Source organism: Cuculus canorus, chromosome 10 (assembly GCF_017976375.1).
Source record: "Cuculus canorus isolate bCucCan1 chromosome 10, bCucCan1.pri, whole genome shotgun sequence".
Taxonomy (NCBI): Eukaryota; Metazoa; Chordata; class Aves; order Cuculiformes; family Cuculidae; genus Cuculus; species Cuculus canorus.
Genome location: NC_071410.1, coordinates 10,674,954 through 10,702,219, shown reverse-complemented (window position 1 = coordinate 10,702,219; position 27,266 = coordinate 10,674,954). Strand labels below are relative to the sequence as shown.

At 48.5% G+C, this 27,266-nt stretch overlaps 1 long non-coding RNA gene across 3 annotated transcripts; it reads right to left on the bottom strand.

Moving 5' to 3' along the window:
* Positions 1–77: 77 nt before the first annotated feature.
* LOC128853153 (uncharacterized) lies at positions 78–25,645 on the bottom strand. 3 transcript variants are annotated; one of them, XR_008451468.1, is made up of 8 exons: positions 25,541–25,645; positions 22,902–24,762; positions 10,902–10,960; positions 5,289–5,362; positions 4,792–4,926; positions 2,386–2,437; positions 765–989; positions 78–303 (listed from the first exon to the last, which is right to left on the bottom strand). It is a non-coding gene; the product is annotated as an uncharacterized LOC128853153 (long non-coding RNA). The 3 variants fall into 3 exon arrangements; XR_008451467.1 differs by having other exon boundaries at positions 78–989; XR_008451469.1 differs by lacking the exon at positions 765–989.
* Positions 25,646–27,266: the final 1,621 nt, after the last annotated feature.

The following is a 27,266-nucleotide window of genomic DNA, read 5'->3' as shown; positions in this document are numbered from 1 at the left end:
CAGACTATGAAAACAACACCAAGCGACAGCCTTCCTACAGGAAGATTTTGTGCTCATCCAGCAAGTTCAGTTTTTACACTGGGAAAGCAACAGTCCTGGGTTTCCTCAGAAGCTCTCTGGGGACAGGACAGAAACAAGGGGAACATGAGAGCAAAGATGTGGAGGACTCTTACCTCAGATAAAGGGCTGTCTCCACCCAGAGCACACCTCAAATCTCTGCACCTGCTCCCAGACAGCACTTTCCTCACCTGCAGGCCCCTGGCACCACAACACTCCAGGGCTGCTCACTTCCACACCGCAAACCTGGTGATGCAAGATCTACAGTCAGCTCTGACCCAGCAACTTCAACACCTAAAAAGCCCCAGGGACAACTTCCTTGCTACAGTCAGCCAAAGTTTACTTGAGGGTGGAGAGGGCAGGACAAGAAAGTGATGACATGTCCTATGCAACCCATTTTCCCAAAAACCCGGATTCTTTGTTTCCTCCGAGCTCTGCCTTGAAATAAAGATTATTCCTCCTGTGTTCCTGCGTCATCCCCAGTGAGGTGGCAGAATGAAGCTCAGGGAGACCAGGGCAGCCTCAGAGTTGTGCTACCCTCTTGCAGCGTCAGTGAGTTGAGCAGACCCCCGCAGCCTGCCAAGAGGGTGCCCAGGGAGACATCAGTGTGCATGCTGCTCTGTCAGCCCACTCCCCAGCTGGGGAAGAGTCAGTAACAACTGGCCAGGGACACGTGCTTACCCTCGGTCCCCTCCAGGGTCACATACCTTGGATCTGCTCCTTTCTCCATCCACAGCACTCATTTACGTTTATTCTCATGCTGGTACAGGGGCTAAGCACTCATGCAGGCGAAGGACCCAGCACTGTGGATTGCTCTGTGATCTATGCAATAGCCCCAAGAAATCTTTCACCTGACAGCTCCCTTTGGCTCCAGAGGAACCAAGCCCTTCACTAAGGGGTTGCTCAGGTCATGCAGGAGCAGAGTGCTCAGCCTAGGATGAAAAGATCACAGCGCTTTCATTTTGTACAGACACACAGCTGAGCCCAGCAGTAGTGGACTCCTCGCCCTGCCTCCCTCAGCCCTGTCCTCATGCTGTCCTGCTGCTACCCTCACCCCAGAGGCAGCTGCATTTCAGCAGTATTGCTCCTGGGCAAGGAGGAGAGCTCTGCTGGAGCCTCAACGATGCTCCCGAGAGCCATCCCTATACTCTTCCACTACCTCACATTGTTGTGCAGTTGTCTAGGGCTCTTCCTTACGGACACTACACTTGGCCGACCCTGGGGAGATCCACTAAGACTTTTCACAGCTGCTCCTTGTGCAGAAGCCTTTGCATGGGGCAGCATTAAGTCAGGAGATCATATGCTCCAGCACACGGACAATGAGCCACGCTTTGTAATTAGCATCGCTGTGATGAACCTTTGTCATGACTGACAGGACTACTCTGGGGATGTTGGTAGGAGGGGGGCAGATTTTCACAGCAGATAAACTCTAATGAACAGAAAAATAACTTTCCCCAGTGCACGAGATTCAGAGGGTTACAACAGACACATCTGGCCGTGCAAGAAATGAAACACTTCATTGCAAGCAAGGCCATAGAGCAATACTTGGTGCAGAATAGCCAAGGGCGTTGAGAAAGTGAATCTTCCTGCTGGGCTTGGGAGTGGAGGAATGAGTAAACACTTATGTGGAGGAGAAGGAGGAATAAAAGAGCAGTGGGGAGCTGCAGAATAGAAAAGGCTCAATGGGGAGTGGGCTGGGGTCTGCAGGTCTATGCAGGTGCTGCAGTCTCACCTACTGCAGAGAGCAAGAAAATCATGCAGCTAGAATGCATCCACTGCAGCAGAGAGGAAACTGAGGCATCAGAAATACAGAGCCAAGGACCCATTTCTCTAGGGCAGGGCATCCCCATATTAGAGAAAAGGAAACTTCAAAACTCAGTGTTGGCCTTATCATCTCATGTCTTTGGTTCCTACAAGGAATCTCGGTTGTCTAATATTGGCTTAAGTGCACGCTACAGCCTCCTGCGCTGCATAGCGGGAAGATTCACCATGGGAACTGCTGCCAAGCCACCTTATATTAGAAGTTACTACAGCTCTGCCAGGAAGCCTGTCCCGTGCTTTCTATTTTTAGCTGCAGGCAGACCTATTCATATCAGTCGCTGCTGAAACTCAGGCCTTCACACACAGATTTGGTGCAATAATTCAGGGGCATGAAGTCAGGTTCTCGGGTTTGAACACAGCTCAACAAGATATATAATAAAAGTATGAAGCGAGTGCTCACGAGCCTGGGGGCGATGCATCAGAGGCAGGGAAAGCAGGCAGGAGTGTGCTTTGCTAAAGGCGCTCTCATCACACACATTTATTCCATGAGATCACACCACTACTTACGTGTGGAGTGAGGCATAGGCCTGAATGTGATTTACCAGCTCAGAGACATAAACTGCAAGGGAAGCAGGAGAAATGGAATGAGAGAGAGGCAGGGTTCAGGGGCAGGGGGGGGAAATGTAAACAACTTTGCAAGACTCCAAACTGGTGGTTATTTTCCTGCTTGTTAGTTATTTCAACTTAAAATGTTTTTAGAGGAGAAGCACTTCATTTATGCTTAACACAGGGCAAGTTAAAAAGATGTTTCTTTTTACAGCTAGCCACTGTAAACATAAGGAGGGTAAATCTCAGAGGTCTGCAATAACTCAGAGCTGTTTTCAATAAATCAATGCAGAGACAAGGTACGTATGTTTGGTGATGGAGTTCCAAATCAACCAGACCTTGTTCTAATGATGCTTTATCATGCTTCCTCCTTTCCCACACATGATAACACTTACCAGATCTACTCGGGTAACTGATAGTTTGAAAAATAAAAAAGCTCTCAGCGGTGAGACTACACATCTCCTGCCCAGAAGCACTAACATTGCCCAGCATCAGGAAAACTGTGGCATCCAAATCCCCCCAGAGAGAGACAGAGCACTGCCTGCAAACTGCCCCTCTTCCTCCAGCCATAATCTGCCGCTTCTGCACGTCCTCCCCGACCTCTGAGCCCACAATTACTTTACCACAGCGAGGCAGTAGATCACTGCAAGCTCCTAGAGGCTCCCTTCTGTGCCTCAGCAGGACCACGGGGTTAAACAGCATGGAACCCCTGACCTTCCAGTGCAGACACTCTAAATCAGGAAGCCCTCAGATGTGAAGATACAGTTATTCATTACATTCTTAACACACAGTTAGCCTCCTGGAGCTCTCAACAGGTCCACAAAGCCTCTGCAGAGCTGACAGCTCCTTGCGTGGATGAAGAACTGGACTCTTAATTTGAAGGAAATGAGAGAAGCCCCATGAAGGTGAAAGGGGTGACATCAGTGCTGGACCCAATATTTACAGTGGTGATTTCTCTGTACCTGCTTTGTAGCTGGTTACAAAACATTGGTCACCAGCATTTCTCTTTCTCCACCCCAATGTCTTTGCAAGTGACAAATCAGAACATGCAAGTATTTCCATGCACTCCCAATTACAACTCTGTACTTGGGAGAATTTAATTGAGAAATCTATTTTCTGGTTTGATTCAAGCTTTGTATACTATCTGGAGCTCTGCTAGCTATTTTGAAGTTGATACAGGCTGCCTTTATCGTTACACTTTATGGCAGCTAAACTCAACCTTGACAAAAGAAACCCGAGTACACACTTACCACAGAGAGAGCTATTCCTCCTGCAGTGGGTTGGGGGGAAGAAATCCATGGCCAAAAACTGTCACTCGAGCTGACAGACATTTGTATGGTCAATATCTGTGGATTTAATCCCACCAGTTTCCACATGAATGAAACTCTGCATAGAACAGCTAACTGGGATTAATCATTCCTGGCTGAATTGCTTCTATCTGCAGCAAGCAAGAAACCCAAGGCTCTTCTGCTACAGGGTGCTGCAGTCAGAGAGGCAGCAGGAGGGTCTCTCACACTTGCAAAGTATGTACTGAGTATGTACTAACTCAGTACGAGCCACTCCCCTTGGTCACTCAGCACAGGACTTGGTGACAGCAGCTCCAGACCTAAGGTGTCAGCAGAGCAGATGGGACAAATGGACAAATGCTGCTTCTCCCATACACCCAATTTCCAGGAGAAGTGTCAAATTAATGAACAAAAAGAGCCCAAAACAAAACAACAAAGAGTGTGAGCATATAAAGCCTTTTTTCCATCCCCAGTTTATGCTTTAGCTGCTACCTTGAGACTACCACAGAAACCAACATGCTGTTTGCTTCACGCAGCTCCTGGGACCTCCATGGCACAGTTTCTGCTTGGGTAACTTAACTTCTGAAGGCCATTAGGCAGGGTAATTTCACCAGTTCCTAAGCAAATGCCTGGAGGGGTCTTTGCAAAGCCAGTTCAGCACAGCTAAAACATGGAGGGATGTTTGTTTGAATCCTAAAGAGAAATGTAATGACTGCTTTGTAGTAAAGCATATTCAAATCAGCCCCATTTTGGATGATCAAGGCAGGATCCCATGAGCACTCTCCAAGAAGAAATACTTCTGATCCAGCAAGTGAGCTTAACGCCTTTAGGGAAGAGTTTTCATCAACTGACAACATCCAGTCTGGGAAAAAATTAGCTCACAGCATCATTCAGGTACAGACTTTGAAAACAAGTGCTTTTTTTTTTGTTGCCTTTTTTTCCCATTTTTTCCTTTTTTTTTTTGTCTTTTCTGGAAATACACTTGCAGTTTGATGGGACCAGTTCCACTGAGATGCCATCTGGCTGAATGCATTAGCAAAGATTTTCTCTGCGAATGGCTGTGACCTGTTTATTCACTGACCTGTTGGTGAAAATGGTGTTCTACAGCAGTTGGCCTGTGACCAGCATCCACATCTGCGTGGGGTGTCCCAAACCGGATACTCAGGAGTGAAATCAAAACATGGCAGAGAAGACCTTGGTCACGGTGATCAGAAATCTGGAACAAGCCTCTAAGCAATAAGTGATGAAACCCTGGGCCACTGAAACTCACCAGTACAGCACAGAGGGCAAAAACGTAGAGTAACCATATTGTGAACAAGGACCCAGGGCAAACGTCACTGGTGCTGCAGGTTTAGCAGCATCACAGGGAAGAACTTAGTGAGAAATCCAAAGGAATCCCACTGGCAACTTGCAAAGCAGAGATGAGAAACAGCCCCTGGTGAGGTACCCATACTGATGTCTCCAGAAAGATGGAGGTGCTACCCACAGATAGGAAGCAGGAGGGATGCTCCCCAGCCTATGAGTGGTGGCAAAGCAGGATTTGGAAGTGGCAATAGCTGATAATTTGTTGGATCTTACTGTTACAAGGTATATATCTGCAGGTCCTTCTCACCAAGGCTTCACTCAGGGACATCACTCACCCTGCCTTAGAACTGGGAAAACAGAAGCAGAGAGAGAAGACGCAATGGGTGAAAAGAGCCAAATTTATCCCCTGTCTAATGAAGCAGAGCATATGCCTGCAGGCTGTCTCCTTCGGCTCATTCCACTTTATACCTGTCCCTCTGGCCCAGCCAAGTGCCCGCAAAGGCTGCATTCCTCTTTTTCCATCTCTCATTTCAAACCTTACCTTGGCCACCTGTTCCAAACAAGATAGTATAGGCAGGTGAGGGATAGCAGGCGGGTGGGTTTTTAGAAACTATTCCTGCAATATCCGAACTCATGAATACACAACATTCATTGCACTTTGATAGACAACTGGAGACCTGGTAGAACTAATTAAAAGAGAAGGGGACAGGACAAGACTGTGAAAGGTGCTTGTGAAGAGGAGTGGGCCGAGTGCTAGTGCAGCGTATCAGCAAAGGTTAGAGAGAGGTCAGAAGGAAACTGGGGTTATTGGTCCTCCCATTGCTCTGACCCAGGCACAGACTGGTACTCAGCCTGTACTTTGACTGGTACTTTGCCTGTGCTCAGCTGTCCGTGTCTTCCTCTGTGCGATGGCCACAGCCACCTCAAATTTCAGAGTCCCCGGTGCAGAGAGGGTGCTGTCATCAGATAGAGGACTCATCTCACAGTTCCAAGAACAGTACAGTGCATAACTTCCCTTTGGTAACTCCCACCTAGCTTCCCCCAACCTTGAGAGAGATGGGCTACTCGGTCTGCGTGGGATTTTCTCATTTTTAGCACCAACAGCCCTCTGATACTGCCTCTGCTTTTTTCTTAACCCCAGCCAAGAGCTCTGAAGTTGTTTCTCATTTCAAAAGCTCCTAGTCAATCTGATTTTTAGAAAAAATAGCGTGTCTGGGGAGAAACCTGCAAAATATAGAACACATTTCCCATTTGCATCCGAATGTTGAAAAGCCCCATCACTCCTCTATGATACATCATATCAACACTATAGCAGCCATGAAATATTCATGGCCATTTATTATCATGTTTTTTATTATCCTGGTAAAACCTTCCACCGATCAGTGTCTCTATTTGCTCAGCCTCCAGCCTGGATGGGTGCCTTTGTCTCTCCTTCAGTACTGGCAGTGTTTGAATTACTCCTTATCCCCATGCCAGTGTAAGAACAACACCACTGCCCTTCCCAGTGTTCCTGGGGCTCAGTCTGTCCTGGGCTGCTTTCCTCCCTTTGGCATCAACAGAGCACTAACTGGCAACAGGAAGGTGACCATCACACACTCCACCTTCATTAGGTTGATGGAAAGGAATGAAATTCAAACCAAGATTGACTCCTGAGCCCAATGTTCAAGCACGCAGAGCAGAGGAATTAAGTGGTGTTGCCACTCCTGCATGGGTTGGGAGAGCAGAGGAAAACGCGGCTGGTCTCACTGTCCATGCGTCCTCCACGCAACATAAAAAAGAGAAGGGAAACACTCTGTGAGGATGGCTCCTGAAGATTTTATAGCAACTGCTCGATTAATTTTACTGTAATCTGCTAAATGCTTTTCAAATGGGTACCCCTTTGTTTTTTCCTTAACACCCTGTAGGGTCCAGAATGGGAAAACCAGCCCTGAATTTTCTCTACAGCCATTGAACCGTCCTCCTGGCAAAGAGGCGGAGGCAAGGACTGAACCCAAAGGGAGGATATGAGAAAGACAGACAATTTCTGGAACAGATGCAGTTTCTGATTCAGAGCAGTCCTTTATAGCAGGACACTTTGTAAGAGTCCCATTCTTCAAACTCTTTATTCTTTCTGCAAGAGCTTGTGAGACCTGCCTTTTACGTATGCAGAGGAATAAAAAAAGATCTGTGAGGACAGTGAGAGGTCTCCTTTCACAGAGACCGCAAAGCTGAATCTCAGCAGAGTGACCTTGATATAACCTCTTGCTTCAAACACACAGCAAACAGTTCTGTGTTGAACAAACTGCTGCAAGAGGATTCGAGCTCCTCACCTGCCAATGCACTGGCACTACTTTTCCCCAGAGCACAGTGTCTTCCAAAAGCAAACTGCGTCAGCCTCAGAAAAATAAATAAATCTACTTTTCACATCATTTCATCTTCTGATAACAGTAATGAACTCAATCCAAGACATTACTGGGAATTAATGACTGCTTGCCTCCTGACTCACCAGTTCTTCTCAGGCTATCATAAATTCCCAGGAACTGTTGTAAACCACACATCAACCAGTAAGCTGAAAAGAAAGTGATTGTCCAAAACCCTGGAACAAATGTACGACATGTCAGTTCCGCCCAGAAGCCTGAGAATTGATAAGAGTTCCCAAATAAACACACTCGCTCTGCACGGATGGCTCACTGGTGGCAGGTGGTGGGAGCTGCTTCCTGGGGCTCCCCACGGGATCATAGAATTATAGAATCATAGAATCACCAGGTTGGAAAGGACCCACTGGATCATCGAGTCCAACCATTCCTAACACTCCCTTAAACCATGTCCCTCAGCACTTCATCAACCCGTTCCTTAAACACCTCCAGGCAGTTCTGCATCACTCCCAAAATAAGTCTGGTTGAAAGCAGCACACATCACCCTTGGGGAACAGCTCCTCTGGATAATTAAGCTCACATTGTGTGCCGTACCTTTAACCTTCTTTTTCTGGCTAACTCTCCAGTCTCACAATGCTCTTGTCTGAGAGATTAAAGAGCCTCCCAGAAGCTCCTTCTGGATACAGGACCATTATCACATCACCTCTAACCTACTCTTAATAAACGAAAAGAAGATGCTTTGTTACTGAAACCAAGCTTCACAGCTCATGTCTGCCTGGCAGCTAGAAACCAGGGTACATCACATATGCAAGACCTCTTTGGCTTTCTTCCTTTCAGACCACAGTGTTCTCTGTGGGGAGAAGGCTTAATAAAATTGAAAGATCTACACACTTATTTAAATATCTAGATTTCCTGCTTTCCAGTTGCAAATGTAAATTTGTATGTAACTAGCTCCAGTAATTAGGCTTAATGACTAAAGAGCATTTGGAGATTGTGCGATTCATGAAGTTCTCCATCAGAAAGGACAGATTAAATTTGTTGCTCTTTTTGACAAACATGAATTTCTGTCATCATCTGTGTATCGAACATGTTTATCTGGGCTGCTTGTCTCAATAAATTTAACTAAATTAACATATGATTTTGTTATCATTATTAAGAACAGGCCATGTGAAAATTTTTATGAATCAGAGCATTCAGCTGGCAGAACAGATAGAAGTATGGCAGACAGTGGAATATGTTTTAATTTGAAGAAAATATAGCTGCTACAGCAAGCCAAAAGGCTGAGCAGTTTCACTGCAGAGCTGCATTCATTTACTGTTGGGTCTCACTTTTGCTGGAATCATACCTCTAAACTACTTAGGTTCCAAGGACAATCACTGTACAATACAGCCCGGTGCAGAAGAGAGACTTGTGTCGTGATGGATTATCCCCAAGAAGAATCAGTGCGATGCTCCACAGGCTTCGAGAAGACGAGCCCTGAAAAATAATCCTACCCTACAAATGTGTCTCTCTGTTCCTCCACAGGCACCAGCCCTGTCCTTGTATCCCTTGGGGCAGAGCTGGGCACTCAGGAGGTCCTGGACCAGCATTCGTGTCGCTTTGGGAGTCAGATCACAGGATGCTGCAGAGGCATCCCTGGTTAACCCCATAACTCTAGCTGTGTCCTTCCAGGTCTTTAATTGGGCTTTCCAAGCAGTGGGGGGTGATAGCAGCACCACATAAAAACATCCCAGTCCCAATAACACTTCTAAAACAGCTCTCAGGATACAGCCATAATAAGCCACATGAAGAAGCCATGGAAGTGAAGGGAAGGCTTTACTGGCTCTTGTTTATGAGGTATGACACAAATCTCTGCACCTGAATCTCTGCAGCTGATTCTCTGGAAAACAGCAAGGAGAAGCACTCCAGCACTATACGACCTCTGCCAGCTCCAGGGGCAGTTTCCCAGTGCTCCTACACCTTCCCACACACGGATGCAGACACTGCAACAACTGCATCCTATTTCTATACCTCTGAAGATCAACAAATGAACAGTTTCCCTTTAGTTTCCCCTTTCTCCCCTTAGCAGACCTCTGACAGTTTTCTGGTGGTGACCTGTGCGCATATAATTGAAGCTTCCTGACGTGCCAGCAGCTCCCGGCTTCCTTGCCGGGACCCTTTGAGAAAAGTCTCACAGGTCAGCAGATCACAGACTAAAAACTGCTGAAGCTAACAAGTCCCTAAATGGGGAACCCTGTGACTAAGAGCTCTTTAACCCAGGTGAATCCCTGCCTCCAGGATCAAAGGCAGCAGCTGTAAGTCTTGATAAGTGCAGAAAGACACGGTTAATTGTGAGAGAAATTAGCCTCTGCAAGAATTCACCAAGTACACGATGGATTCTCTGTGCCTGGAAATGTTTAAGTCTCAGCAGAGATCCTTTGGAAAGATAAGCTTGTGTTTGTCCGCAGTGGATGGGCTTCATAGAGGAATGGCCCATTTTATGCAAAAAGAGATGAACAGAACAGTCTTTTGAGCTGGAAAATCTCTAAAATCTATGAAACTATTAATAGAGAGTGAGACATTTCTAGTCAGCTTGACAGCTAGATGAAAACTCTCTGTTAAATTCCACAGGATCCAAAGAAACTATTCCACCTCATTTTCTGATATTCTCCAAGGGCTTTCCAGCGGGGGATTTTAATTTTCCATTTTTTAGCTTTAAAACAGTTTTCCAAACTGGAAAACTTCTCCAACTCCCCTCCTCTTACCTCCCTCTGCTCCTCATCCTCTCCTCTGTCTCAGGGAGTGCATGCCAAGCTGTGTGTGGGTGAACCCTTGGGAGCGGCGGCAGCAGCCAAACGTCCTACATGTGTGATGAACAAAGAGCAGCTGGGCAGAGGGAGGAGGGACCCAACTTTCCACTTTTCCACTCCAGAACAATCTCAGATTCTGAGCATAATCTGCCTTGCAGACCCTGGGGAGACCCCTGGCACGAGGAGCCCCAGAATCATCGAGCTGCATACAATCTGCTGCTCCCAGAATGGCTTGGTTTAGCAGTGTTTTCTTATCAGTATTTTCCTTTTAACTGCTACGAAGCTTTAGCCTTCCAAATTCAGCAGGGCACAGCAGCTCTCAGTATCTGTTGTTAGGGGCACGCTCTTCATGCTGTCTCACTGCCTGCTCTCTCATCCACCTTGAGTAACGCAAGCAGTCATGGGTCTTACTACATGATGCAGGTGATTAAGAATTAATAACTGCTTACAAGACCAATAATTTCAGTCAAGACTGCTGTGAGTTGGTTATTTTATATGTATGTTTTGAAAAAGTCGGCAGATAATTGAAAATGCAGCATTATTCCCAGTCATCCATCATGTTCAGTGAACTTCCAACCCTATCAAAACAGAAAATCTTCACTTGGGCGTGCCGCATCCTCCCTGCCAGCCTTCCTTTGCCACACTTGCTTAGTAGGGAAACTCTTCGGGAAAGCCTGACTTACAAGTTTGTACAGCACCAAGATAACAGGCAAAAAGCATAACAGGAATGTGAATAACAGCACCTTATATGCTTGCGAGAAGATCGCACTCACGTGACGTCACATCTGCTCCTTAGCAAGATCTGGGAGGGAAAAAAACCAAGACCATCACTGCATGAACAGTAACCATAAACATAATAGAGCTAACAATGAGACTAAACCTCAAGCGTAGCAAGACTGATGGGTCTGTGCAGGAAAGAATGGGATATAAATAAGGGAGAAACACGCCCACCGCTCCCCAGGCAAAGGAAAATTCCGAGGGACTCTACAGAAGTTACTGGATGTGCTTGGGGGTCAGAAATCAGGAGAGAGAAGTCTACTCTGTGGGTATTTCTCCAATTGGAAGCATCAATTGAAAGTGAAAGAAATGAATGAGAATGTGGCCGGGCCCACCAATAATTATAATTAAAAAACTATTTAGGATGTGAAAAGTAGAAGCAGTTTCTGAATTCTAGTGGGACTTCCTGGCAGGTATGACAACAGTACCCTGTACTGTGGAGATCTACTCTCTTATGAGGCTGCCAGTCCTTCAGAAAGCAAAGAAGTTAATGAAATAAAGGTATAAAAGATTTTAATGTTTCCTGCACTTTCTTGTAATTTGAATGTGTGTTAGGGACCACGTTCTTCCAGAAATCCCAAGCGGAAGAAGTTAAACAACTCCTTGGAAGATTTAACCCAGAAGTCCCCAATTTAATTAATATTTATAATATGAAGTTTGTATAAACCTGTGGGAAGTAGGAAAAATACATAAGGAGCAGCTACTGCTGTGATTTGACAAAGGATCCCAGACTTGTTTCTCTTGGATCTCCCTTTTGAAGACAACAGCCTTCCCTCTCACCGAGGGGCTTGTCCTTGTGATCACCCTCTGTGCACAATTCAATGTGCAACACAGCAGGGATGATGGGAGAGGGGTCCCTGTGACATAGTGATGGATTTCAAAAGCACTCTGCCAAGGAAGAAGCAATCTGGCATCTGAGGATCAGCAAGATCTGGAATGATCTCCACACGGTGCAGAAGAGTTCAAGTTTCCCAGATGGGTCTCACCACTCTTCCCTGAAAGAGCTCTCAGCACCTGCCACTCTCAGTTCCCAGCCATCCTCACAATTCTCCCAACCACTCTAGCACAGCTCCAGTGCCTTTGGAGATGACCTTTGCCAGTCCCACTTGCAGGCTGTAGCTGAGCATGTGTAAGTGGCTGTGTCAGATCCCCAAGACACACGTAAAGAGCAAACACCACAGGGCTGCTGTCTACCTGTCTACCACAGAGCAGCTCCATCAGTCAGGTCTGAGCCTGTCCTTGCCCTCCATCTCCTGCCAACGCAGTCCTCGGAGCTACCCACCCTGGGAATCCAACACTACCAAAGTGATTTACAGATACTTATTTTTCCCCAGATCCGTGCTTTGCATGAGCTCCAGGTACTGCAGCATTAAATCAGTTTGCAAAGGCAGATCTGTGCCTGGCAGCATAAGCAGGACCTGAGAGAGATGTGACAAGCAGGAGAAAAGAGCTGGTTAGTGCCTGAGCGTGGACCCTGTGTCCATACGCCAAGAGTCTCTGCAGCACCCTGCTGACCACTGCAGCTCCCCTGCCACAGGACAGCGGTTCCACTGAGCACTAAGTGTTGCAGGGTCAGTATATAAAGATTTTAAAAGTGTGATAGAAAGGTACCCATACAGCCAGTCCCATCCACTGTGGTGCACGTACCTGGATAGAGCTGCCAGACAACGTGCCTTCTACGGACATCATCCTCTGCCAGCTCTATCACCAAATGTTTGATAATGCAGGGAGCGTGTCACCCAGCCAGGGAAAGACTGTGTCAGCTACACTTCTCCCCTTTATGCCACTCCAATGTAGTCTAAGAGTAAACCCTGCAGGCTTTGCTTCTGTTTTTTAGAACCAAGGAACAACTCCCTAGAGCTCTTTCTTGGGAAAGAACATGCTGTTTCCCGACAGCTGGAACTGCTTATATCAAAACATGGCTAGGGAAGGAGAGTCCTGTCCCAGTGCAGCTTCCGCAGAGACCCCAGATCAACCCACCACACTAGTAACCCGACCAAGGCTGCAGCAGTGAAGGGTCGATGTCTTACTCTAATGCTCCCGGTTCTGTCTGGTCTACCACTTCAGGGTGCCTGATTGCCTCCTCAAGACCTCTCTCACCTGCTTTGCACCCTGAGATCTGGCCAGCATGCCTGTGATGACAGAATGGGCTTTCACTTCATGTATCCACAGAGGTGGCTGCTGTGGATATGGTCTCCACACTCACAGCTGCCCCAGAGGCTGCTCTTCCACTGCAGAGCAAACACGGAAGGTGGGGCTCATCTGCCCTAAAGTCAGGCATCTACACAGAGGTGACTCTAAGACAAGTCAGGCACGGCGGCTCCCTTTGCACCTAAGGATGATCCAGGCCAGTCAGTGCAGGAGAATAATTTTCCAGGTCCAATGTGTGTAGATCCTCCTGCTTTAGGAGAGGGTATTTCCTGCCCTCATCTCCCAATGATACCAACCTGATCTCTGTGAAGAAGCCACAAGGCAGAAGCTGCTGTTGCATGGATCCAGTCAGCCTCACTGCTGCAGGTCCACAGTAGAGTTTTGGGTTTTTTTCTAGCCATGACACAGAGCAAAAATGGAATCAGCACAACATAACCCAAAAGCGCCTTTGCATCCCTTCAGACAGGGAAGTGCACAGATTATGTGCTACCCCACAAGTCACTTTGCCCTTCCTGGCCGAGCCCTTACCAGTTTTGTTTCCCCTTAAGGACCCCTCCAGCACAATTCCAACCCAGCCAGACCCTCAGGGAGCCTTGCAGAGAGCAGCTCCTCAGAACGTGCCTCCTCAGAGCGTGCCGATCCCCAGTGCCAGCAGGAACCATGTGCTGTCCCACCATGCTCTATCCCACCATCCCGCATCAAAGGCGCTGGCTTTTAATTAGCTTCTTTGATGCACAGCCTCAGTCTGTACACACTCGGTATGATCTTGTAGGCAAATTACTAATGATCAAAGCCCACCTCGCCCCACTGAGGGAAATGACACTCAGAGACAGTCCTGTGTTCACATGATCAAATGCTTCAGAGACACACCATTCAGATGAACCCCTTTTCTCAGTAAGAGAAAGGTGCTGCTCCCTGAGGCTGAGTGCCAGCAGCTAAACCACAGTTCCACATGTGCAGAATCACATCATGATGGAAGGACCATGACAGCAGAGGGAGGAAGATCTGCCCAGGAAGGGAGTTCTTAGAGCAGGAGAGCATGCCAGCAACAAACCGATTGTAGCAAAGACGATGGAAAAGGGGCTGTGCTGCTTGAAAATCGGGGTAGCTTTGGACACCACTGAGCTGCAAGTGTCATGGGCCCACTGAAAATGTGGGAGTGAGCAGGTGGTCCACAGGGGACATCTAGGTGCATCAGCTGAAAGACAACTTCACACTGCCATTAAAATGACCCAATAACATACCTGCGTGTGTCTTGATGTATCTTGTGGAGTAGCCCAAGGTGAGAGAAGCCCTGCCGTACAATGACCCTCCAGCACTGCAGAAGTTTTCTTGGCTCTCTCCTGATGCCTCCTCTCTGCAGAGATACTCATCACCCAGAGGTTCAGCCTGTCACTCCCCATCTCCTCTCCCTCCCCAACACTCTGCAGATGGCAAGTGATGGAGCTGCCAGGCAGAAGCTTGTCTTGCCTACTAGCAAAGCTAGCAGTGCCGCCCTCTGGAAACCTTGCCTTCCTTCTTCAGGAGATATATTTTGTCAGTGCACTGACACCAAGCAGCATGGCAAGAGTTTCTCTCCCTTATTCCACAGGATCTGTTCCTGCTCCACAGAAAAGCAGAAAGGAGACATGGACACCAAGACACAGAAGTATGAGGAAGGGAAGAAACCACATGCATACAGAGCTCCTGGAGAGACTATCATGCTCAAACTGCAGCTGAGATATGGGTTTGTCCCTTGTTGACACACTGTCCCCTCTTGCCACTTGCTTTCCCAAGCCTGGCAGCCCCTGCGAGATGCCTGGGGCCCAGGCACAACTTTCCCAGATCTTAAGAGATACAAACACTCTGCCTCTTTCCTGAAAAATCTGAACTAGTCAAACAAACCCTGGCTGTGCTTCTGGCTTTGCCCACAAAGAAACTGGCTGATATCCGCAGAGCTGCTCTCAGCCAGCAAAGCTTTTTCCCTCCCCTCTTTTCTACTTGTATCATCTTCTCTTAGTTCTTTGCCAGTACTGAGCAGAACCAAAAGTCTGAAGGAGGGGCCAGGCTGCAGCTGGTACACATCAACACAGCTTTGCTGATTCAGAGTGACCAAGCATCTGATAGGAATCCTCCCACATCACCAATGCATGCTTGGTGACTACTGGCGCTGCAGAAGTGGGAACCACATGGAAAGACCCTATCATCACATCTCTCTCCGTACAGTTCGAGCCCTGGAGCCGCAGCGACAGGCAGCTGTGCCCTCTGTTCCCAGCCACATTGAGGATGAGGTTTGACTCAGCAAAGAGAAAGGCAGATGCTGTACCATCTCCCTTTGTCCTGGCAGGAGCACAGTGCCCTTCTTCAAAGATAGCAAGAGATTTGGGATCCTTTATGTCACTCTGGAGATGGCACTTAGCCCCAGCTCAGTTGGTCTCTGCTGTCTCAGTGACGGAGCACTGCAAGATTTGTAGGGTCGTTTCCCTATAAGTCTTCCAAATCTTCCTTTCAACTTCTCACTCCTTTTTGGAGGGTGTATTGCCATCCCCCAAGCTGAACTATCAAAGCACCAACACCAACAGAAAAATAACAGGTTCCTCTAGAGCTCTTTAATGAGATTCCTAGTCTTAGAGAGATTTTCTTCCTCCAGAGAATGCTAGAGAAAACCCATCAAAGACCATGTTCCTCCATCTATCGCTGTGCTGGTTCCTTGTTTATCTGCTCTCCCTCTAATCCATTAGCTGGGAGCTGCTTCAAGGGAAAACATGCCTGAAATATCACGTGTTCTCATTACTTGTAGCTGGGAGACACCCGTATATCAGGGCTTTGCCCAGCAGATCCTTCTAGTCCTTCTTCTCTTGCAGGAGAAGGAGAGGTGTAGTGGAGGTCAGGCCTTTAAAGCCAGAGGACAGTAAATCCACATGGCACTCACTCCATTGTCTGAAGATTCATGGCTTTGTTCTCTGAAGGTCAGCTTCATCTGTTCTAGTCAATTAAGAATTATCTATCACTTCCCCCTCTGCACCCTCCCTGGCCTTATGCTCCTTGTCAGCAGGAGACCATTGGTCAAATAAAAGTCAGAAGTGCTCAGTGTCCCAGAGATATGCAGTGAAAAGAGCAGGAGGTGACAGATGAGATCCCAAGGATCCTGCCTCTCTGAAAGACTGAGGACTGGCAGAGGGGGAAAGTCCCCAGTGATACAAACACCTAGGAACAATTTGCAGTGTGGAGACAGGAGAGGATCTTTCTGGCTATGCTACAAAACAAACCCAACACCTTACAACTCCTGTAACAGCACTGCTCCCAGAGATCTCATGGGCATCCGTCTAGCACCCAAGTCCCTTTGCTCTCTCCATTGCTCTCGTATGACCATATCTCCTTCAACTTTGAGTGCTGCCTCACTGGCAATACAGACAGAAATACAGCCCACCACCCCACCTTCCCTGTCCTGCCTGGAGCCTCTCTGTTTTCTCTACTCATGGCCACTGAATTCTTCCTCAAAGGAGGAATGGCTACCTCCTGCCTCAAGTGTCCTTCTGCATCTGCTCTTCTGAGTATTTTACTGCTTGCAGGCAGAGATGGCAGCAGGCCACATGTAATACCTTCCTTTGAATGCTGGAGCTGGAAGAGCTCAGGGCAGGCTGGGCAAAGTCTTGGTCTTGGAGATGGTAAGGAGGCAAAGAAGGACAGTTAGGAAGTAGAGACACAAAGATAGAGAAAAGTCCCAGCAGGTCTGTTAGACCTCCAGATGCCTGACAGCCCAGTACCACACTAAGTATACTAAAAATTAAATTCAGTAATTAATTTTGAAGTCCGAGTCTGAAACCTTTGACCTAAAGTTATTTTCTCATGGTTCCTCACATGGTGGCATCTCTAAGTATGGCCAAGAAACTGGTCTCTGTAGCTTGCAGAAGGTGTCAGTGGGACTTGGGATCCCACATCATTTATGTCACTGAAACCAGCAGCAGAACCAGGACTACAACCCTGACCTGCTGACCCACAGCTGGGACCAGAGTCTGAGTGCCCTTCCAGTGGCTTTGGGTTCTGGGACTGCAAAAAGTATCGCAAACCAACATATCCTGAAAATAAAACTCAGGTTTGATTTATGAGAGCTTTTTTAAAACAGCCCCAGGTGGTGTGGGCAGTGTTTCATCAGAGGATGGAAGCAGGCCAGAGTAGGGGAAGAGGTAGCGAGATCTCTGCTGGAGTCACTGGCAGCAGGTGGAGGTATGAAGGGATGCGAGAGATGGTGAACGTAGCCATGCCCCAGGAGCCTGTGCAGCTGGCTCGATCTGTCCTCTTGGGCCCAGCAGGGTCCAGGAATTAGGGAACGTTCTCCCTCTATATTTTCTCTATGGGACAAGCAAGTGGAAGAGTTTTCATCTTCCCTGTTCCTGCCTCTCCTTGTCTGCGTTGTTAGCTCAATTTGTCTGTTTGCTTTGCTTTTGAGCAGCCCTCAAGGCTGGGTTTGGAGATAGGGTTTCATCAGGCAAAAGAAAGGTACAAAAATGAGTTAATTAGGGTGATTATTCAGTGACAGCTGCTGCTCACCTCCTAACAAGTGTAAAGCACGACCTTGCAAAAACAAGGCTTTCTTTGATTATTATGTTCAGGGGGGTTAACTTAAAAACTTTGCTTAAGACCTGCAGTGATCATCCTGAAAGTCTAGTTAATGAGCACGCAAGTACAGGGGAAAAACATACCTTGTTTAAAGTCCATTTGCTGGGAGAGAGAGAGTCTGGGGCTGAATTGGAGCAGTCCTTACTCTGCTGTCCCTGAGTTACTCACCACCCTCCTGTGGATGCACAGCCGAAGGCGACAGCCCACCTGGAGATCAGCAAGGCTGAGTCCACTTGCAGAATTGTTTTCTCCCCTGACTGCTGCAGTCCACAAATCACATCCTCTGTCTCGAGCCCGAACAACCCAGGACACAAAGAGGGAAGGACTGAACCACAAGCTCCTGTGGTGAACACTGGCTCTGTTTCTTACTGCAGAGAGACTCCTCAGCTCTGCTAATGATTCTCAGTGTGTCCATGCCCAAGAACTGCTCATCATCACCTCTCCACACAGAGATGTGACGCCCAAGCTTGGCACATAATGCCTGCCATTTAATGTCCCCATCAAGCCACAGAGAAACCAAATGGACTGGAAAACTGGCTCAGGATCAGCGCTTTCCTTCCAAACTGGCACCCATGGAATGCAGGACTCCTCACCATTTTCAGCCTGGCATCCCAACCAATCCCCTGCTCAGCTGGCAATGGCCAAAGAGAGCAGCAGTGCCAGACACGTTTGCCTCTACCTGTGCCATTGGTGGTGGGATAGGGTCTCCCTTCTGCCTCGTGGTCTGGCACAGCTTGCCAGGGGGGACACCCACACCTGAAGGATCTGTCCCAGCTGCCCTGGCACAGGCGTGAGGCTCCACTCCCTTTGGAGTCAGCATCACAGCCCTGCAAGTAGTTCAGACAGATGGTAAGCAAGCCCGGCTCCATCTCCTGTGGCTGTTTGGCCACTACAGAGAGCTGTTCAGGCCAAACCAAATTTGGCTGGCAGGTGTCTGTACCCCATATGCAAATATTTTGGCAGGAGCGGCTGTAAGCCGAGTGGATGAGTCTCTGCGATCCCCATCGGTGCCAGGGAGAGGGTCCGCCCCACAACAGCTCCTGGGATTTCCTCACCTGGATGCACCAAATCTGATGTTCAGCAGCTCTTCCCTCCGGTGACTCCCACCCTCAGTGGCCCCATGCTTTCTGCCACTGCTGGCCCTGCTCCTAGGGCTGCATTGCAAAGCATTGGCTGTGGCACTCTACTTTTCCCACATCAGTCCATCTTTGAAAGTGTTCTCCTTATTTCATGGCTGTTTCACCTAATCTCCTCCCCCAGTGACCCCTGAACTCTGGGGTCCCACTACGGTCCGTTAGTAGTCAGTGCTAATTGACTCCTGGCTGCCATTCATAAAGCTGTGGATGTTTTACGGGTTTTTTTCTGCTGTGCTCTCTTTCATTTCGACCCCTCCAGTTCCTCCTTCCCCACTTCTTTTAAATCTGGCACATCATTGGATGGAGATGCATGTGCAGGGTCAGCTGCAAGCCCTTGGCCAAGCTGCCCCATGTATCCCCATCCCGTCATCAGAGCCAACCATTAAAACTGGGTGCAAACTGGAGACCCAAGTGCTCTCCTAGATGAAAAGCTTTGCTTCATTGCAAGTGTATCAGACACATCTCCTCTGTGTCCCGAGATAGAAACTCCTCCACGCACCCTCCCATCCTGCTATAAGGTCAAGCAGCAAATGAGATCCATCAATCCTATGATCAGCGCTGCTTTTATAAGGCTGGATCATAAAGGGGCTGCAGGGGTTTTACTTCCACTTCCCAATGTCTAGAAATCGAGACCAGTCTTCCTCTAAACAAAACTGCAATGCCTCGCACACAGCCAGTCCCTGTGGCAGTAAAAGTCCCATCACCAGTCCATACCACTCCAGTTCTTAAGGAAAAGAAAGAGATGAGGGATGAGGAAACAGTTATAGTCTTCTCTATACACTCAAAAGAAACCTTTATCAGCCTGTGTTTAGCACCAGAGACCTGCAAAAAAAATGCTCTTAAAACTGAAATAAGCAGCCTTGAGGATTTTTTATTTGCCACCTCTACTTACAGGCAACTACAGGAGTAGGACATGAGGTCTGGGTTTATGTGGAGGCTTGCTTGCTTGCTTTTTCAGTTTATTTTAACGGAATAGTTCTCATAGCACAGAAATGCATCTTGCATGATAACTAAATACAGGAAAGGCACTCCATAAAAACTCTGATCAATACCACCGGGCAGCCTAGAGCCAAAAACATGTCAAAAAAAGAGTTGAGAATTGGAAGAAAGTAACATATGTCATTCAAAACCTCAAAGCATGATGAAGGGCCGAATCGTGCCCTACCAGGCTGAACAGCCCCAGCAGGATAGGAGCAGTGATGCTGGTGCCTGGGAGAGGGGAATTCTTTGGCATCAAACAATAGATGCAAGGGTGGAAAGCCAATGGGAAGCCATATGAGCATCAACAGGGAAAACGGCCCAGCCAACACTCCTGCATCAGCAGAGACTTTGGCCCCATCACAGGTGAGATGGGTGGGAGGGACAGGACACCAACTGCACAACAGCCGATGGTCCATGTAGGGCAGTGGGGATGGGCAAGGATCGCAGGATGAGGGGAGCAGAGAGAGTTTACCCAGTGCTGGAGATGGAGACCAGCCACTGTATGGGCGACGGCAGGAGCCTGCCTGAAAGAGGATAACAGAAGGATTTATGAGCACAGCGATAATGAAAGCCAGTTATCCGTGACCATCTTAAATCTTATCAGAGCAAGGATGAGAGGGGCTGTCTCTGGTGGACAGGTTGGAAGATTTAATGCTGCCGTTCCGCAGTATAATTGCAAAATGAGCCCCCCGACACTGGCTGCACCTCCATGGGAAGGGGCTCATGCTCCTGCCCACACTTTCAGAGCTGCTTAGGGCTGAATGTTGGCTGCCACAGGACCAGCTCACAGCCAGCCACAAAGGGAGGGAGGTTAAATAATACATGAGTCACTGCAGAGAGGCTCAGCATCTCTCCCAAAGAGCAAGGAGGTTCAGAAGGCAAGCAGGCTGCTGCAGCCCAAATGCAGGATGCACCAAAAGGCTCAGCTCAAAGGCTCAAAAGACTCAGCTGCTGAGGACATCACGCCAGTCTTATCCAGTGGCACACACCACTAGACCTGCACAACCCCTGCTGCCACAGCCTTGATTAACAATGCTGAAATTCCAGCCCAGCCGCTGCAGTGCCCCTAGTCCCAGCCACAAGAAAGAGGACACAGCTCCACCGCAGCTTCCCAGGGCTGGAGAGCACCAGACCCTGAGAAGGTGCTCTCCTCACAAATACAAGATGTTCAAAACCTCTGCCCGTTCTTCGAGCCACTCGTCTCTCTCTGCATCCCCACTGGGCTGTATGCACACCGTTCTGTCTGCACCCCACATGTCCCCTTGCCTCCATCCCAGCCCTCAGGTCTGTGCACAGCTTGGCAAGCCTACAGGCCAGGCAGAAGTGCCCAGTGAGTAGAGTTTTCATGGCAAGGACCTGAAGAGTGTGAACTCAGCAACAACATGTGGCAAAACCAGGAGATTCCCTCCTTGAGCATAGGGTCCACATAAGATGGGTCACTGTCACCTCTTGTGGGCCAGCACTGACAGCAAGGAAGGAAGCCCCAGGCTTCAGGAAGAGACACAGGGCTCAAGGGGACAGATGTGGCCATGGCCACTGAAGTCCCCACATCCACAGCGTCTACCCACAGGACCTGCCTGCCTCCCTCTCTGCAACCACACAGTTGTGTTGTGCTCTCCCTGAGAGAGAAAGAAATCAGGTAAGCAATGTCTACAAGCCCATATGGAGGGGTTGGGATGCTGCCCAAGCTTTAGCTCAAAAAAAAGTGCACATTCCACGGTATAAATATTTTGGTTTCCCTCCTCCTCTCCAGCCCACAAGCTTCAGCATGGAAACCACAACAGCAGCCCTCATCACAGCCGTTTTGGCAATCGGCTCCCTCCGATCCCCACAGTAACCGGTGTTTGCTGCAAGAAAAACCTGTGCAAACTCACCTGGCCGACTGGGACAGAAACCCCCAACTCTGTGTGTAATCCCCCCCACTGCCTGCAAAGGCTCACGTGCCTCGTAGGCACAGCGATGAAGGAGAGGGTCTTTTAGCTGAGTGGAGGGGGGCTTTTGGCTCCTGGAAAGTGCCGCTCACTGTAAGGACCACAACAATTATCATGTTTAGAGCCTAAGAGATGGCTGGATGCCTTGCAATACTGCACAGCTCTCATGGAGCTGTTTGGCAGCTTGTTCCTGCTCTCTCTCATGACAGAAAAGAGCCGAGTCCATTTCCTTTCCTGATAACAGTCTAAAAACTAAAGTTTACCCTTTAATTGAAATGATGGCTTAAATGCAATGAGGAATCTGTCAGCCTTGCAGTGCTCCCAACATGGGCCCTTCCCATCAGCAGCAGAGCATCTCCCTAGGATGCATCCCCACCGCAGTGGTTCCTGCCCTTACCCCGCACAATACATCCACCAGCCCACTCCAATCACAAGCCAGCACACCTTCCACTCTACCCCTCTTTTCCTCCTCCCCATGCCATGAGAAAAGCACTCAGCCCCCAGAGCTGCTCTCTGCTACAGCAGACACAGTATTTGCACCACGATGTGCAAGAGGTCGAGGGAGGATGAGGATGTGTCTTTAGCTACTACAGCATCTGTGGCCATGTCTTACCATCACTGAACAAAGAGGCACGAGCTGCCACACCTCACGGGTGCATGAGGAGCATTGCAATAAATCCCAGGTGCCAGCCCCGAAATTTTCTCCAGAAACTTGGGCAAGTGCGATAGGAATTTGCTAGTGTGAAAAGGTATTCATTTGATCAAATTGGGCAAGCAAGGAAATCCATCCAGGGCTTTCTTCACCAAGTTCTCTTGCAACAAGGAAAGAGAGGGAGAGAAAATTTGTCTAATAAAAATAACATTAAAAGCAATGTCCCACCGATGTATACTTTATGTTTTTTAAACTTTTGAGAGATGAGATTGGGTCCTGCCGCCCCCAGCCCTGCTTTGGTTGTGGCTGCAGCAGACCAGGCCCAGCCCTTCACCCCACTCCATCTGCACAGCAGCTGCCCAAGGAGAGACCCGGAGCAACTCTTCAAGCCACTGCGTGGCCTTCAGAAGTCTGGAGCAGGACACTTAAACTGCAACGCTCACTCAGGCAGTGCCTTCCTGTGTGTGTGCTCCAAACCCACCCAATGCCAAACCTGAGCTTGGGATCTGCACTTACCTGGGCAAACATTTGTTTTGTGCTCTAATAGCAAAGCGGATGCAGTATTCCCCTGTGTAAACATCCACTCTCCAGACATAAGCACTTCTGAGCCGTGCTGCACTGCTCTGTTCAAACAGTCACTTTCTAGGTGAAAGCAGCTGAGTTTTCCTGTGTCAGCATGGTCGGTGCTTGGGGCTGTCCTGGTCTCCTCTTAAACACTTCTTGTCTTGGATGGGAACAGTCCAAGGGTGGCCATTTATCCATGCAAATGCATCCACTGTATGGGCAGTTCTTAGGTGTGCTCCGTTCCTTGTGCCATCTCAGCAGATGGGGTGCAAAACAGGAGTAGGAAGAACAGGATGATGAACAGCATAGACACAAAAGAAAAAGGGGTTAAACCACAAAGTGGGTTTATCCTCCTAGACTAATGTCTGAAGTGTTTTGAAAGAGAAAAGCAAAAGGAACAGAGCAGTCTTACCTCTCTGGTCTTGGTGCTGATGCTCTGTGGGACCTGGTGACCAAACCAGGAAGACGCAGGGAGTGGGAGGATCCAAAACCAGTTAGAAGTGAATGCCAGGAGGGGAAGAAGGAGACTGGAAAGAAGGTACCAGTACAGCTCCCTGCAGAGCAGGTTTGTGACCCATACAAATTTTTCATTCGCGATGTCATGCTGATGACATTTGAGGCTGGTCAAAAGCCAGGAGGCAGCAGGAGCAGATGGAGGGTGCACAGCCCATCACCCAGCAGAAGACAGCTTGGATCCCACAGGAGGGGGGACAAGGAGTGCAGCGTGTAGGACTCAGACGCATGAGTATGAGGTTAGGGACAGCCAGTTCTACCATTCATCAAGGGCTCATCAGTTGGGAAGGGCCAAGGAAGAAAATTATATAAGTTTGAGTCCAGGAAAGCCTTGATAAACCATGAGACCCCAAAGAAAGAAATGCAAATCTAGGGGAGATGTTACAGTCCCACTCACAGCAGTCTATGGGACACTGGTAAGACCCTCAGGAGACCTTTCAGCAGCAGCAGATTGGAGAGGTGGCATCATATATGTTCCCAGCTACAGCTGTTTTTCCTGCAAAACCTTTTTAATATTACTTTCTCTCCCAGTTTTAGGTTTATGGCAGGACCTAGGATGCATTTGGTGGTGTATGGGTGAGTTACCATACACTTGCTTGGACTACTCTGCTATTCTGAGGCTGCCTGCAGTTATCTACATCTCAGTTTATGTCTCTGTTGAGATGTAAATTCACAAAGTATTGAATTGAGCTCCCATAACTGACCAGGGCTGAGGAGGAGAAATTTGCTATGTCTCCTACAATATCTAATCCACCCCATGCCATGGGATGGGCTGAGTGTCTTCTCTCTATATGTGGGGAAGCTGAGGGAGGAAAAGTGAAATGGTTTGCTCAGGGTGACTCACCACGTGGTAGCTAAGCCAGAAGGATATCCACGTTAAAGAAGGTCAAAAAGAAGCAGAGAAGGGCTCCTGAGTGAGGTAGTGAACGGAGGGCACGTAGCATAAAAGCAGTATAGAAGAACATGGTTTGCTCAGCCTTGGTAAAGCAAACTGGCAGTGATGTGATTTTTTTCTCTATAAATACATCTGGAGAGTAAACACTGGGCGCGGAGAAGCTATTTAAGCTGAAGGACGGTAGTGGCACAAGAAAACATCCATATTAATGTTTGAAGAAGTAAAAGAGCTGGTTATGGGGATAAAGAAGGGAGGAATAATTGGCTTAAAAGAAAATCAGAGGAGATACCAGTGCAACAGATCACAGAGCTGCCAGGAAGGGGCCAAGTGGGAGCTGCCTCTCCCAGGAGAGTATTCCAGTGCGTTTGATGCCTATGCACAGCTTGGGGTCCATGTGCTTCCTGCCTGACGAGGTTAAATGGAAAGGCAAAATTAGACAATCTTCGGCACCACGTGGGAGAAGGAAGTAGGAGGAGGACAGAAGAGGGATTACAGGTGTTGCAGCAAAGGTGCTCAGTGCAGGACCCCAGCAGGGTGTGCAGGGAGCACTGGGGAACAAGCTGGCTGCTGCCTTGCTACCCAGCATGAGCAACAGGAAAAGTAATGCCTGAGCCCACAGGAGAAGATGATGGCTCCTGTCCTTACTACCCACAGGGTTTCCATACACAGTGCTGGAGAGAACCATGACACCCTCAAGTCGTGCACGGGCCAGCAAGGGGTACAGATCCCCCAAAATGTCACCAGCCAGCACAGCATCCCCAGCAGATCCCAGGTGCTCTGCTATTCACTTGGTTCAGAAGCAGAGCCAGGCATTGCTTTCTTACTCCACCTTCCAGGAGCAACCGTTACAAACAAGACTTTGTTATTAATGCTGTGAATTATTTATTCTATCATAATTAATGCAAGACCGTTAACGGCCATGGCAAAGCTCCTCAGCTTGCCTGGCTGCAAACACTGCTCCACTTCTGCTCACCGTTTCAGCATTAAATATGCATCAGCACTGATAAATGGCTTCAGCACACTGATCACTGTGAGCCTGTTGAACAAAGCGCTCCGAGCGTGGATGCTTCCCTTGGGAAGGGCCACGCTGAGGTAAACCAGAGGCAGCTGGGGAGGCAGGCATCTCCCAGGCAGGACAGGCTTTATCCCCCTCTCATAGCTCATCCCATCCCCTCATTCTTACCACTGAATGGAGGCACCTTCCCAGACATGCTATCTCAGCTGTGCTCAGAAAAATTAGTCTCTTTGGGCTTTATGTCTACCCTCTCTCCTTCAGATTAGGCTGGGAGCAGATGAACCTCTCCGAGTCCACCTTGCTTTTCAGTCCTACTTGTTCTGCAGAGATGCCAGCCAGGGTGCAGGGCTCTGAGGACAGTGACCAGCATGATCTGGGAGAGTGCCCAAGCCTCTGACAGATAGGAGAAGCTGGAGGCTTCCTAAACTTCTTTAGCTTTGGCAGAGAAGGACTTGCAGCCACCCCTCTTTGTCACCTTTTCCAAGCACCGCTGCAAATACTTCTTTGGCATTATAGAGGATTTTTGTCCCTGTTCTCTCATTCCTTGCCCCAGGGTACTCTGGCGTTTCCAGAGCAGCACCAGTGCCAGTCATTCCACTGCTTCTCGCTCTCTCAGCCAGCCACAGGGCAGTTGCAGACAAACTCACCTCTGCAGAACATAACGCACCATCACTTGTCCCCATCCCCATTCTCTGCTGTCTATCGGGCCGGCTGCAGATCAGCATGGCTGGAGGCTCTGGGTCTTCTGCTGCTGCGGAGGTGATGGAGGTGATGGAGCCTGTAGAGCCAGAGAAGGTGCCTCCATCACATCCTCTAGTGGGCCTCCTAGGACATATAAAGAGAAGGGTGGACTTCACTTGCCTTCACTGGCTTCACAGGGTTTGAATAAATGCCCAGAGAGAAATAAGAAGATGTGGAGTAGCTTACCTATTTAATAAAAACAAGAGGAAATTTACAGCTGCTCTTTCACTCCTTTCTCAGACCAGTCCTTAAGAAGTAAAGCAATTCCAGAGTATGAGGCTTCCTTAAACTCAGTCGGCTTTTAGTCAGAGAGCCACATTAGGAATACCTGGGGAGCAGGATCCCCTAAGGACAGGTATTACATGATGCCTCAGGGAATTCCTAACAAGCTCACTGGTCATTAGATTGGTGAAAAACAACCAAAGCCAGCCAGATCCAGGCTTTATGCAACAAGTCAACCTGCCAGGGATCGACATTTGGAAAGCCTTTACTCTTCAGCCCACCAAACTGTGTTCTGGAGGGCATCCCGTACCTGAGCACCCCAGTGTTGCTTATTCTACACTTCTTATCCTTTTCCAAAACTGCCACTCTTTCACGTTGGCAGTGACAGGCTTAAAAGAAAGACAGGTTCTAATTATTGCTAAGCTTGATTCAAATCTGGAATCTGGCTATGCAGCACACAGATTTGGTCAAGAGACCTTTAGAGCAGCAGTTATGCAGCCCGGCCCTACAAAATCGCACCGAACAGCCTTTCACCAGCACGCAGGACCAAACCAGAATCCCTGGCTTGAGCAAGGAGGATGGGATAAAGCCAGGCTAAGCTGGGGCATGAGAAAGGATTCTTTCAAAACATGCAATGGGCTGACTCTAACAGTAGCTGAGAATGGGACCAGTGGACCTGCTTCTATCCCACCAGTCAGGGGGGTTCAAACAAGGAGAGAAAATGGAAGCATTAGACATGTATTGTCTGGGCTAATCCTGGCCCAGCAGTGAAGTGCACTTAAAATGACCCTTCTCTAAGCTCCATCTCTCTCATTCGATGTTTCTCTGATTTGAGGATCTTTCTGGCTGTGACATCTATTTCTCTGTCAACAGCCCTCAGTGCATCTCTCTTTCTATCTTTAGTCTCGGTTTATTGATCCCTCATTCCAAT